This window comes from Mustelus asterias, chromosome 5 (genome assembly GCF_964213995.1).
Source record: "Mustelus asterias chromosome 5, sMusAst1.hap1.1, whole genome shotgun sequence".
Classification (NCBI taxonomy): domain Eukaryota; kingdom Metazoa; phylum Chordata; class Chondrichthyes; order Carcharhiniformes; family Triakidae; genus Mustelus; species Mustelus asterias.
Window position 1 is genome coordinate 101,694,316 of NC_135805.1, and position 13,338 is coordinate 101,707,653.

Here is a 13,338-nt window from a genome sequence, read left to right on the forward strand (position 1 = left end):
CTGCCTGCCTTTGTGCCGGTTCCCCCTTTCCCAAGGCCTGAAAATGGCCGAAACGGGCACAACAGCCATTTGAATGCATTTAAATTGACTTAATGAGCTGCCCAACCGTACCAGCATTTCCCCCTTTACCACCGCGTTCTCCAATCCAGATTCAGTGTGAAATGGACATGCTCTACCAAAGTCCGATTCAGGCGCTCCAGTTAGTGCGGAGGTAAGTGCCGAACGTCTGACAACCCTGATTGGTCGCGGCGGGGGGGGGTGTGTGTGAGGGGAGAAGGTGGAGGGGTGAGGTGGGTCCAACGGCTCTCTGCATGAGATCGGTGGGGGAGGGAAGTGGGGGTCCGCTGCCACTCTGCCTGGGATCGGTAGGGGGGAAAGACCCGCGATCGGTCTGGGTAGCAGAGGGGGTGGGGTTATAAGGGGGTCAGTAATGTTGTGGGGGTGGGGCAATGTATGTGGAAGCCAAGGGGGGGCATTATCCAGCCCGGGAGGGATGTGGCAGGGGAGCCGCATTCTATCATTTTATTTTTGCGCATGCGCAGTTGGAGGTGCTGGTCGGAGCTGCAGGATTCCGGGCGCGTTAAGCCCCGCCCACAGGCTTGTGCAGCGCCATTCAGAATCGCTGATATTTTTTCAGACAGAGTGAGTATGGGGGTGTCTGAGAACGGGTCTAAAAGTCGGATCTGAAACACTCACGGTTTCAAGTCCGCCCAGCACTTAGAGAATGAGAATGGTAAAATAGGGTCCAGTGTTTTGACTTTCTGTGGTAGTAACCTCCATGTTTACCACTCAGAAGAAATGTCTCCTCATCTCACTTCTAAATGGTCTACCCTGTATCTGCAGTGTGTGAACCCTGTTCTGGACTCTTCCACCAGATTTGTGTCATCTGCAAGTTTGGAGATATTAGTTCCCTCATCTAAATCGTTAATGTATATTGTGAATAGCTGGGTATCCCAGCACTGATCCCTGCGGTACCCAGTTAATTACTGCCTGTCTTTTGGAAAAAGATCCGTTTATTCCTACTTTTTATTTCCTGTCTGGCAATCCATTTTCTCGTCATGATGTGGAGATGCCGGTGTTGGACTGGGGTAAACACAGTAAAAGGTCTCTCAACACCAGGTTAAAGTCCAACAGGTTTATTTAGTAGCAAAAGCCACTAGCTTTCGGAGCGCTGCTCCTTCGTCAGGTAAGTGGGAGTTCTGCTTACAAAGAGGGTATGTAAAGACACAAACTCAATTTACAAAATAATGTAAATTGGATTTGAGTATAGGATTAAAAAGGATTTGAATATAGGAATAGGGATGTTTTGCTGCAATTGTACAGGGCTTTGGTGAGGTTACACCTGGAGTATTATTTTGTAAATTGAGTTTGTGTCTTTATCTGCCCTGTTTGTGAACAGAACTCCTACTTACCTGACGAAGTAAGGTAAGCATGTCGATACAGCAGGCAGTAAAGAAGATAAATGGTATGTTGGCCTTTATAGCGAGAGGATTTGAATATAGGAATAGGGATGTTTTGCTGCAATTGTATAGGGCGTTGGTGAGGTTACACCCGGAGTATTATGTGCCATTTTGGTGTCCTTATCTGAGGAAGATGTCTTTGCTATAGAGGGAGTACAGTGAAGGTTTACCAGGCTGATTCCTGGGATGGCAGGTCTGTCATATGAGGAGAGACTAAGTCGATTAGGATTATATTCACTGGAGGTCAGAAGAATGAGAGGGGATCGCAAAGAAACTTATAAAATTCTAACAGGATTAGACAGTGTAGATTCAGAAAGAATGTTCCCAATGGTGGGGGAGTCCAAGATTAGGGGTCATAGTTTGAAGATAAGGGGTAAACCTTTTAGAACTGGGGTGAGGAGAAATTTCTTCACCCAGAGGGTGGTGAATGTGTGGAACTCACTACCACAGAATGTAGTTGAGGTCCAGACGTTGTCCGATTTCAAGAAGAAAGAAGATTTAGTTCTTGTGGCTAAAGGGATCAAGGGATATGGGGGGGAAGGGCGGATCAGGATATTGAATTCGGTGATCAGCCATCATAGTGGAGCAGGCTCGAAGGGCTGCATGTTTCTCGTTTCTATGATTTCCTTTTCATAAATCCATGCTGACTCTGTCTGATACTACCACTGTTTACCAAGTGTTCTGCTATTAAATCTTTCATAATGGACTCTGGCACTTTCCCCACTACTGACATCAGGCTGACTGGTCTATAATTCCCTGCTTTTTTTCTCTACCTCCCTTTTCAAATTGTGGGGTTAACATTAACTAACCTCCAATACGTATGATAGTAGGTGTCAATTTCAAAAGAAGTAGGATGCTTAGACAGGAGTGTCTGAGACCACTATCTGTGAAATTGTCTACAATAGACCAGAATATTTAACAGCATCTTTAACAGCAGTACAGTGCATAATTCAGAGTTTTTTTTTTACATAAGTGCAATATTTTAAAAGTTTCTCTATGAAATATCACGTCTGGGGACAATGAAACTAGTTGTCATGATAACTTTGGCATATATGTCAGACTCTTGCTGAAATAAATGACTTGCAGAAAATTCAGCAGGAATTGTGCATGTATGCGGCTGTGTACATTATCTGCTGGTGCAATTACACATTATATTTGGTATTTGTCAAATTTTACGAAAAAAAAATTCAAGCTGATTTTCTTCATGTAAAATGTGACTTTAGTTTATGTTGCACAATCTTAACAAAAAAGTACAGTTTATCTATTAGTTACAAGCAAGGCTTACATTAATACTGCAATGAAGTTACTGTGAAATTCCCCTAGTCGCCACGCTCCGGCACCCGTTCGGGTCAATGCACCTAACCAGCACATCTTACAGACTGAGAGGGGAAACCGGAGGAAACCCACGCAGACACGGGGAGAACGTGCAAACTCCACACAGACAGTGACCCTTGCTGGGAATCGAACCTGGGCCGCTGGCGCTGTGAGGCAGCCGTGCTAACCACTGCCTTTTCAAAAGTCTATAATTTATTTTTCTGTTGTATTTAGCACTTTCTGGTCTTCAAACAGCAGTTGGCTAAAGAGTGGGAATGTTAAGGGTTAATGAAAGATTATAGCTTTTAAGATTAGTAAGAAGCTTTTGTTAATGTATCACCTTTCAAGATGTCTCTAATAATTTTTACTACCAATTTATCTATCCTTGAAGTGTAATTACTGTCATAATGTAAGAGGTGCAGAAGCCAATTTGCACACAGCAAGGTTCCTCAATGATGCTATAATCTGTTTCAATGATGTTGGTTGTGGGATAACAATTATTCAGGCTCCTGGGATAACTTTCTGCTCTTCAAAAGTTCTGTGTGTCTTTCATGTTCACCTGAGAAGGCAGACGGGCCTTGGTTTAATATCTCATTTGATAGCAGAGCCAGTCTGATCCTAGAGTTTGGCCATGTCTGTTCCGCACTTGAAACTGTTGTAAAATGAATAAGAAACAGTGATCCTCTTGCTCATTTTCCCCCCTTCTCCCCAACCCCCAGCTTTCTCCCACCGCATACACATCTAATTTTACCCTTTTTTGTGAGTTCATTATGCCATTTACTGCCATGTCCTTAAAATATTTGAGCTGCCAACCCCCCCTCCAGGCTTTTTCTTGTCTAGCACTCTTGATTCAGCTGCTAAAACGTTCCCAAGAACTATTTGTCATGGTTCCTTGGTTTGTTATTTAACAGGAACACACAAGCATGGAAGAGTAGTCCACTAATGACTGTTTCATGTCAGAGCATGGAAGCAGCAAGTTGCTGCTTGTGCTCTTGGAACATTCTTGCAATTTTTTTATTGCTTTGGTCAAAAAAAGTTGCCTTGTTTTAGGGTTTTGCAAGAGCCTATCTCACGGGCGTGTTGCCTGTTTGATTCAAAATGTTGTACTTTTCAATTTGTATGTCTCCTGTGAATATTTTCAAGATTGATTACACAGTAAAAGTTGCCATAGTGCCAGATGATCATAGATAAGAGCAAAATGCTGGAATCTGAAACAAAACAGAAAATGCTGGAAAATCTGGGTAGGTCTGATGGCATCTGTGGAGAGAGAATAGAGCCAACGTTTTGAGACAGGATGATCCTTCTTCAGAGCTGAGAGCAAAGAAAATCAGAAGAGATTTATATGATGAGGGTGGGGTGGGTGGGGGGCTGCTCGTCGTAGGACAAAGGGAATGTGACTGATACTGACGAAGACTGAGAAAGGTGCTGAAAGCGTTCATTAAGTGATCAGAATGTATGAATGGCAGAACAGAGGTACAGATTGTTAAGGGATTGCCTGAGGAATGTGACAGTTGCCCTGATTTGTGGTGGGCGGGGGGGGGGGGGGCAAGAGGTTGTGGGGGAGGGGGCAAGATGGAGAGTGAGAATGGAGAAGTGGAAAAATGGAACTGAGAATGATATGAAAAGAAGAAATGAAATAAGATGGAAATGGGGTAAAGGTGGTGGGGAGAGTTCATGCTCTGAAGCTGGTGAATTCAACGTTCAATCCAGAAGGTTGTAAAGTGTCCAAACAGAAGATGAGGTACTGTTCCTGCAGTTTGCGTTGGGGTTCACTCGAACATTGCAAAAGGCCAGACCATAGGCTGTTCTCGCCTTTGATTTAACCTGGTGATTTAACCTGAGGGACGCCACACTTCAGGCAAGGGGCAAGGTTGAAATGGCGGGCCTTCATGAATAACTTCAGCAACATTTTAATGTTGAACTCACACTGTTAGCATTGCTCTGCACCATGAACCAGCTGTCCAACCAACATGAGCTAAACCGACTGAGCATGTTGTAGTCTGTAGCTGTGAAAAGTAATGGGCGGCACGGTAACACAGCGGTTAGCACTGCTGCTTCACAGCTCCAGGGACCTGGGTTCGAATCCCGGCTCGGGTCGCTGTCTGTGTGGAGTTTGCACATTCTCCCTGTGTCTGCGTGGGTTTCCTCCAGGTGCTCCGGTTTCCTCCCACAGTCCAAAGATGTGCGGGCTAGGTTGATTGGCCATTCTAAATTGCCCCTTCGTGTCCCGGGATGCATAGGTTAGAGGGGTTAGTGGGTAAATATGTAGGGATATGTGGATAGGGCCTGGGTGGGATTGTGGTTGGTGCAGACTCGATGGGCCGAATGGCCTCTTTTTGCACTGTAGGATTCTATGATTCTAATGGTAGCGGCTCCAATTTTCTTTGCATCACTGACCCAAGAATCCCTTCTGCTCTTGCTGCTTGCAATTGGCGTGTGTCGGAAGGATTTGCAGGTTAAAGGCAACCTTTTGGAATGCTTTATGCACCTTCCTTGGCCATTCAAGCCCTGGGGTAGGATTCGAGTCCTGAGTTTCTGGCCCGGACGCAGAGCTGCTATCCACTGCACCACAAGACGTGCCTGAGGAGCCTTGTGCAAATTAACTCAACACCACTTGCCATGTGCTTAACATGTGCTTAAAATGTCATTATGATGTGGGTGGGCAGAGCTCCCTCCTCACTCAGTCTGTTGTGCCCAAGATTTACTTTCCTAAATTAACGCATCGCACCTCTCAACTTTAAATGGGAACCTTATAGTCAGTTCTGTCTCATATCTGTTGCAGTGCATGGTTAGCTTGTTGCGCTACACAGTGCTTTTAAGATTGACCTGTGGCTGAGCATGTTGGGCATCTTAAAGGGAACATTGCATAGGCACAGCCTACCTGTTCCCTGTGTGACAGATCTTTGATTGCTGCACAGCTACATACTCACACAGCTTAGAATGAATATTGCTTTATAGTCTGTCCATGGAAGTAATTTAGATTAAATAGTCATTTAAGTGTCTCACTATGAGCCTGTTCTATTTCTAAACCAGACAGCTTGAATTTTCAGGTTTTTAATCCTGGTTTTATTCATTATCTACTTTTTAAAAAAAACCAGTGGTAATTTTTGAGGAGATGACAAGGAGGGTGGAGGAAGGAGGGATGAAATGGATTAGCTTTGACAAGATCTTACATGGCAGAATAGTCAGAAAAGTAAGAGCACATGGGATCCCAGGACATGTAACACATTGGATCCAAAATTGATTCAGTGGCAGACAATAAAGGGTAATAATGGTGAATGGGTGGGTTTTGTGACTCAACGCTGTTTATAGTGGGGTACTGCAGAGCTCAGTACTAGATCCTTTGCTTTTCATGGTATTATTTGTACTTAAGTGTAGCGGCTTGATTACAAAGTTTGCAGATGTGTGATAATGACTGCAGGAAGGTGTGGTTGGATAGGTCAGGTGGATGGAAAGTGGCAAATAAAATTTTATCCTGAGAATTGTGAGGTCTTGCAGTTGGGGAGGACAAACAAGATGAGGGATTAGGTAATCAATAGTAAGATGCTGAGAAGTGTAGAGGAAAAGAGGGACCTTGCAGCACATGCTCACAGATCCCCAAAAGTAACTGGATTGGTAGATAAGATAGCTAAGAATGCTTACAAGATTATTTTATTTTATGAGCCAAGGCATGGAGTATAAGATCAGGGAGGCTATGCTAGAAAGGGACAAAACATTAGTTAGGCCACAGCTAAGTACCAAGTGCAGTTCTCACCACATTGCAGGAAGGATATGATCGCACTGTAGAGGAGATTTGAGATGTTGTCAGGAATGGCGAATTGGATAAGATGGGGTTGTTTTCTTTGTAACTTTTAGTGGTGGAATCTGGAATTCATGACCTGAAAGGAGGTAGAGACAGAAACCCTTATCTGTGCTGTAATATTCAGATGGGATTAGGCTGGATCTTTCTTTGGCCAACACAGACATTGAGTCACCTCCTGTAAATGTTCCATTACACCACGTGTGACTTGATTATTGTTCTTTGGTGTGCATTTTTAAATAAAGGTTCACAGGGTTTAAATTTTGTGGAACCAATTTTCTTTTGCCTTACATGCTGCTTGTACTGGTCCCGGAGGTATTAAGGACTGAATACATCTTATAGGCAGTGCACTCTGCTGCCATTATGTACCAATAGTGGAGGGAGTGAATGTTTATGGTGGTGAATGGGGTGCCAATCAAGTGGGCTGCATTGATCTGGTGATGTTTACATTCTTCAGTATTGGAAATATACTCATCTGGCACATGAGGAGTATTTCATCATGCTGCCAATTTTGCTGTGTAGATGATAAGCTTTGTAGAGTCAGAAAGTGGGATACTCATCAGATAATACCACAGTCTCTGACCTCAGCTCTGGTCAGTGGTGACAACATTGAGTTCTGATGAAAGATCATCATCGACCCAAAATGTTAACTCTGTTTCTCTCCACAGATAATGCCTGACATGCTGAGTATTTCCAGCACCTTCTGTTTTTATGCCATTGGCACCAATTTTACCAGCCTCCCTTGATGCCACACTTGGTCAAATGTTGCCTTTGTGTCATGGGCAGTCACTCGCACCTCAACTCTGCAATTCATCTCGTCTGTCCATGTTTGGACCAGGGTGGCAATGAAAGCCTGGTGGAACTCATAGTATGCATTGCTAAGTAGCTGCTGCTTGATATTACTGTTGGTGATACTTTTCATTGCATTGCTCATGATGGAGAATAGTGTCATCGGGTGATAATTGGCCAGATAGGGCTTGACCTGCTTTTTGTGTACAGGATATACCTGGGCTATTTGCCACTTTGTTCTGCATTTTTACTGAAACTGTTGCTTTAAGCAAAATGAATTCAATATCTTGGGGTAAAATTACTACCTGCCATATACTGGGTTGATGGTAGATAGAGGAAAATTATGGGCCATGTCTCTAATCTGATTCATGCCCATCTGCTTCGGGTTCTCTAACACCAGCCTTCATTGATTCTATTGGCCCAAAACTTCCGATCTCTGGAAGGTTAGACCTCGGAGGTGCCCTGGATGATATGCTGGAATTGGCTGGGAAGATGGGCAACTACTCTTCACTGGGATCCATCCAATATGATTTAAATTGGAGACTTCAGATGGTTCTGACTGTATTACCACATTATTAATCACACATAATTAGAAAAATTAAAACCACTTCTAACTCCTGATCCCTCCCCACACCAACACCCTGCAAGAACCCCACAGAATGCCCTTGCCAACCCTCCAGCGAACTCCACAACCTTCTGGCTTCCCCCAACTCTCCTTCAACTATCCCCCCACTCCCTACTACTCCCTTGACAAATGTCCACTCAACCCCCTCCCCCCCCCCCACACAACCTGACTCATCCATTGAGAGTTGCTTTATGGCAGCTAGTGCCAAAAAGGGATGTGGCACCCTTTCACCCCAGTGGTGCTGCACTTAACTGAGGGCATTGGAAATCCACTGCTGAACATTTTACACGTGACCCAAGTCAGAAGGTCAGGCGAGAAAAGCGCATCTGCATTCCAGGGCAAGTAAAAAGGAGTGGAATGACAGTTGAACTGATTGTCATTCCCCAGAAGTTCTGGCTCATTGTCTGCTATCCTGGGATAGGGCAGAAAGTACTGTAATCTGGTACAGTTGTGTTGAGGTGTTCTTTCAATTTATTCATATTTTTCTTTCCATGAAGCTTTATTGTGCCTCGGTGGAGCAAATATAGTAAAATTGGACAGGGAGAAGCATGTACCTGTAACATGACCTGCCTGATTTTCCATTCATGATAAAAACTAGACATGTTGCATTGTACCAGTGCTCTCCTCGCTGTGCAGGTTTTCCTGTATGCTGTGCGTATGCAAACCTTTACACCCAACTGCAAAAGGAGAATGATTGCCCTCAATGTTTTTTTATTATTGTAAAATAGTAAGCTGTGCCATCGCCTCAATCATGAACATGAAATATTAAATATTTTTGCTCTGTGGCAGCCTGCAGCTTTTGCTGCTATGTTCTGAGAAAATGATGTAGTTTGCTACCTTTACTTGTAGTAAACAAAGCCTACATAAAGAAAATGTAAGCAATTGGAATGGGACTCTCAATATGCAAATAGTTTCTCCATTGTTTATGAATTTCTAAGGACTACCTATTAGATGTTTATGTAGACTGCCTAGTAATGCAAATAGTGATTTATTGCAGTATAACAAACATTTATATGTTAATGAATTTTCTGTTGCAGTTGATATTAAATTTTAGTGCCCAAGTTTAATTAGTAGAACAGAAAATGAATAAAACCATCATCGCTGTGTTTATTCTGACTTTTAATAATTCATGCAATTTGCACTCTCACTTATCACAGATTTAAAACGCATTTGCAGAGTAAGTTGTTCACACTTCCCTATAGATGTTATTCAATTTACATTCTTGATTTGGATCAGAATTCAATTCACATCAGGAACAATTCCAATCAAGCAAAATGATTGCAATTAAAACAAAATACACCTTTTATAATATGATCTGATTTGCACTATAAACTATTGGTTGATGTGGAACTGTGAATATCCAGAGTGACTGCAGCATTTGAAAGAATCCCGCTGAGATTACAGTTGCCTGCAGTTTTGAAGATCATAACTGTTCTTTCAGTTTTTAGGAATATTTTGTCAGTGATGGGTGTTTATTACTTATAATTTTATGTTGCATTTAATAATGTCCCTAATGAAGAAATAATACTCTGACTGGAAAGTTACTGAATGATTATCTATAACTGGTTACCAGCAGATAATAGCGCTAGTATATTCGGGCTAAATTTGTACACGCGTAAGCACTATATTTCAATATTTTCTGATGAGCAGTGACATTAAAATACTTTCAATTGTGAGTAATGGTATATTTCAAGATGTTTGGAGGCAAATATTTCATGTGACTTTATGGGTAGAATTGTGACTGTTGTACACATTTGTGTTAAAGTATTTTTATGACATATTTTATGCTCATGAAGTTGACCATTTTCACAGTGGTACTGTTGGAACAGTTTATTCAAAATAGATACTATTCTTGGCATGGCTTCTATGGATTGATTTCTATTGATACCCTTAAGAAAACAATTTTCAAACCAAGTTGGTGAATCCTTCCAAAATCTAGGATTGACCTGCATGTTAAGTATAAAATATAAACTGCCAGCACTCATGGCAGTACAGTAGCACAGTGTTTAGCACTGCTGCTTCACAGCGCCAGAGACTCGGGTTCAATTCCAGCCTCGGATCACTGTGTAAAGTTTGCACGTTCTCCCCGTGTCTGCATAGGTTTCCACCGGGTGCTCAGGTTTCCTCCGGGTGCTCCGGTTTCCTCCTATTGCCCAAAGATGTGCGAGTTAGGTTCATTGGCCTTGTTAAATTGACTCTGAGTATCGGGGTGCAGGGTAAATACGTGGGGTTACGGGGATAAGGCCTGGATGGGATTGTTGTCGGTGCAGACTCGATGGACCGAATGACGACGACCTGCACTGTAGGGATTCTATATGGGTGGTCACGATTTTGAAATGTGATAAAAGAAGCAACACCATTAACTGAAATTTAATAAATGTGACGTTTCAGTGACTGAATTAATTCTACAAAGTCACCTTTAACCACATAAAGCATTTTAAAAACCATAAAATTCATTGCCTTCGGCTTCTGACACCATGTTTGTCAAATTCATTCTGAGTGGCTGTGATATTATAAGGATCCCACTCTGAACCAGATTTGGCACTTGCACTTTCAGAATCATCCATCAACAACAAACCAACTTCCTCTCCATCCATTGTCAAAAAATATGGAATATCCTATTCCACCAGGTAACAGTTTGTGCGTTAATAGCATCCCCAATGTATGCATATTTCCATTAACCATCCACTTACCCCCTTTGGCATGAACAAGATTCCTGAATGGCTTGTGAAGCACATGTCTAAAGGTTGAAGTATGCACATTACACTGCCTGGCAAAAGTGCAACTTGTAGAATTAATTCAGCCACTGAAATGTCACATTTATTAAATTTCAGTTAGTGGTCTTGCTTCTCTTATCACATTTCAAAATGGTGACCACCTATATAGAATTATAGAATTCCTACAGTGCAGAAGGAGGTCATTCGGTCCATCGAGTCTGCACCGACAACAATCCCACCCAGGCCCTATCCTCGTCACTCCACGTATTTACCCTGCTAACCCCTGACACCTAAGAGTCAATTTAACAAGGCCAATCAACCTAACCCACAGACCTTTTCCTCACAGATGCCTCTTTGAACTTATATTCTGTGGGATCTGAACATATCTAACTCTAATATGCTGTATTCTTTGCATAGGCCACCAGGTTTCCCATTCGACACACTGTCGATCCAGAACTACACACTGTACTCACTCACCCAGCCACAACCTCACACTATCCTCACCCACCCAGCCACATCTTCAGACTGCCCTCATCCTAATCAACTTGGCACGCAGGTAATTCAGTGTTAGCACTTCACCAGGTTGATACCTCATTTTTTAGGCATGTCTGGTATTGTTCCTGACATCCCTTTCTGCACTCTTCATTCAACTCGGGTTTTGTGCGTGTTGTCGATGTGACAAATAAGATATTCATCATTTTGCTGCTGTCTGTTAGTTAATCCCTGGAAACTGGCTGGTTTGTTTTTTAAAAAGGTTTTTTAGTCCCTGAGAAATGTTGGCCTGTTGCCGCAACACAATTTTTTTTTCATTCCATCAAGCACCTACACAATCCAGCTGTTACTCTGAAAATTTTGCAAGACTCAGGGTTTGATTTGACCCACTTTAGTGTGTATAAATGCATCCCATTTTGCTGGCTGTGATGAGGATTTTTGAGGACCCATTCTGAGACCTGCTTTTTTAAAACCCATGGCTGGTTTGTGTTCTCATGGCACGTTTGGTCTTGGGTACCATCTTCAGGGTGGGTTCCTCTTCCTTCCATCCTTACACCGGTTTTTCACAAACACCACATTTCCCTGCTGCAGCAGTTATTTGACGAGTTACGATTTTCGGCTTGAAATCAGCTTCGTACAACTTTGTTTTCGCCGGTGGGACCCATTTCTGTTTGTCATTTGCCATATGCAGTCTGCTCTGTGTGGGCTTGTCTTAAACACCACATCTTCTTGACAACATAGCCCATAATGCCTGTTTGGTCCTATGCCCTGACTTATAAGGTGAGTAGGAAGTGCATTTCTGCGGTGAAAAAATTAGGCTGACTCATAATGTGAGTATAGCATTTCCCTGTATAAAAGGGGGTTCAACTTATGCACTGAGCAGAGGCCTAAACGTGACTTTTGGTTCCAGAAAAATTAGAATTAATCTTATATGCTGGGTTGACGTATACCTTGGTATCTACGGTATTGATAACTCTCTCAACATCAGTTCAGCTGTAGTAAACTGATAAAATGAATCATTCTCATTTTACAAAGTTTGTTCAGGAATAGTACAATTGTTCAGGTTTTTATAAGTACTTGAGCCACTATAATGAGGCTCAGTTGTCTCTAAGAGTAAAATACCTTATGCCCCAATTAGAAGTTTAGTTCGCTAAATTGAGGAAGATTTTTGAATGCTGAACGATCTCGGCTCAAACAGTTTGCAGAAATCTTGGCTGACATCATTGATCAAATTCCCAAAGAGCTCAGAAATAGAGAGTTTACTGATCTATAAATAAGATTGGTGCCTCACTTTCCCCATTCTGCCATCCCTTTTTGTTTGAATTGTGCCCTGTGATAAATTTCTGCTATTTTCTTTTTGTTGCTATATAGGGACCAGCAAAAGAAAGAAAAATATATTTTATTTTCTGCTTCTGATATTTCTTCAGTACTCTGTCACCTAAACTAATTTTTGTTGCTCAGTCCAAAGATGTGCGGGTTAGGTTGATTGGCCAGATTAAAAATTGCCCCTTAGAATCCTAAAATGCGTAGGTTAGAGGGATTAGTGGGTAAAATATGTGGGAGTAGGGCCTGGGTGGGATTGTGGTCGGTGCAGACTCGATGGGCCGAATGGCCTCCTTCTGCACTGTAGGGTTTCTATGATTTCTATGATTCTATGATGTATGCCTTGGCACTCTGGCACTGCATGTCCATACATGTGTGTAGAAGTATCATGCCGCAATCGATTTTGTTTTAACCCAGTATTGGCATCGGGACTTCTCTATTGGGCAACAGTTAGGGCGAGGAATCATCATTTTTTTTTACTATTCACACAAATGCATTCGAGTTCAATTTGCTTTAATTGGACCCCGTATTGTAGCATAAATAAGTATAGTGGCGGGGGAGGCTGTGGGGAGTGTGAACCACCCAAAAGAAGGCAGCGTTATTGAGGAGGTGGTGTGCATGTCTTCATCTACTGGCTCCATCAACTACTCAAAATGTAATAGAGTAACTTCATGACCAACAAGCCTGCTGAATCGAAAGAAGAATGTCGGTTTTAAAAGCAATAGATACAGAGTAATTTTTATTATTAGGGCACATTTCTAATTTTTTCCTTTTATTTTTGGCTTTTACTTGTGTAGTGTTTTTCTTGGAACATTGCTC

At 42.4% G+C, this 13,338-nt stretch overlaps 1 protein-coding gene across 3 annotated transcripts in view; it reads left to right on the top strand.

The window, feature by feature from the left end:
• The window catches only part of nbas (NBAS subunit of NRZ tethering complex), a 259,241-nt gene that overhangs the window by 58,045 nt on the left and 187,858 nt on the right, over positions 1 to 13,338 (top strand). The window lies entirely within an intron of this gene.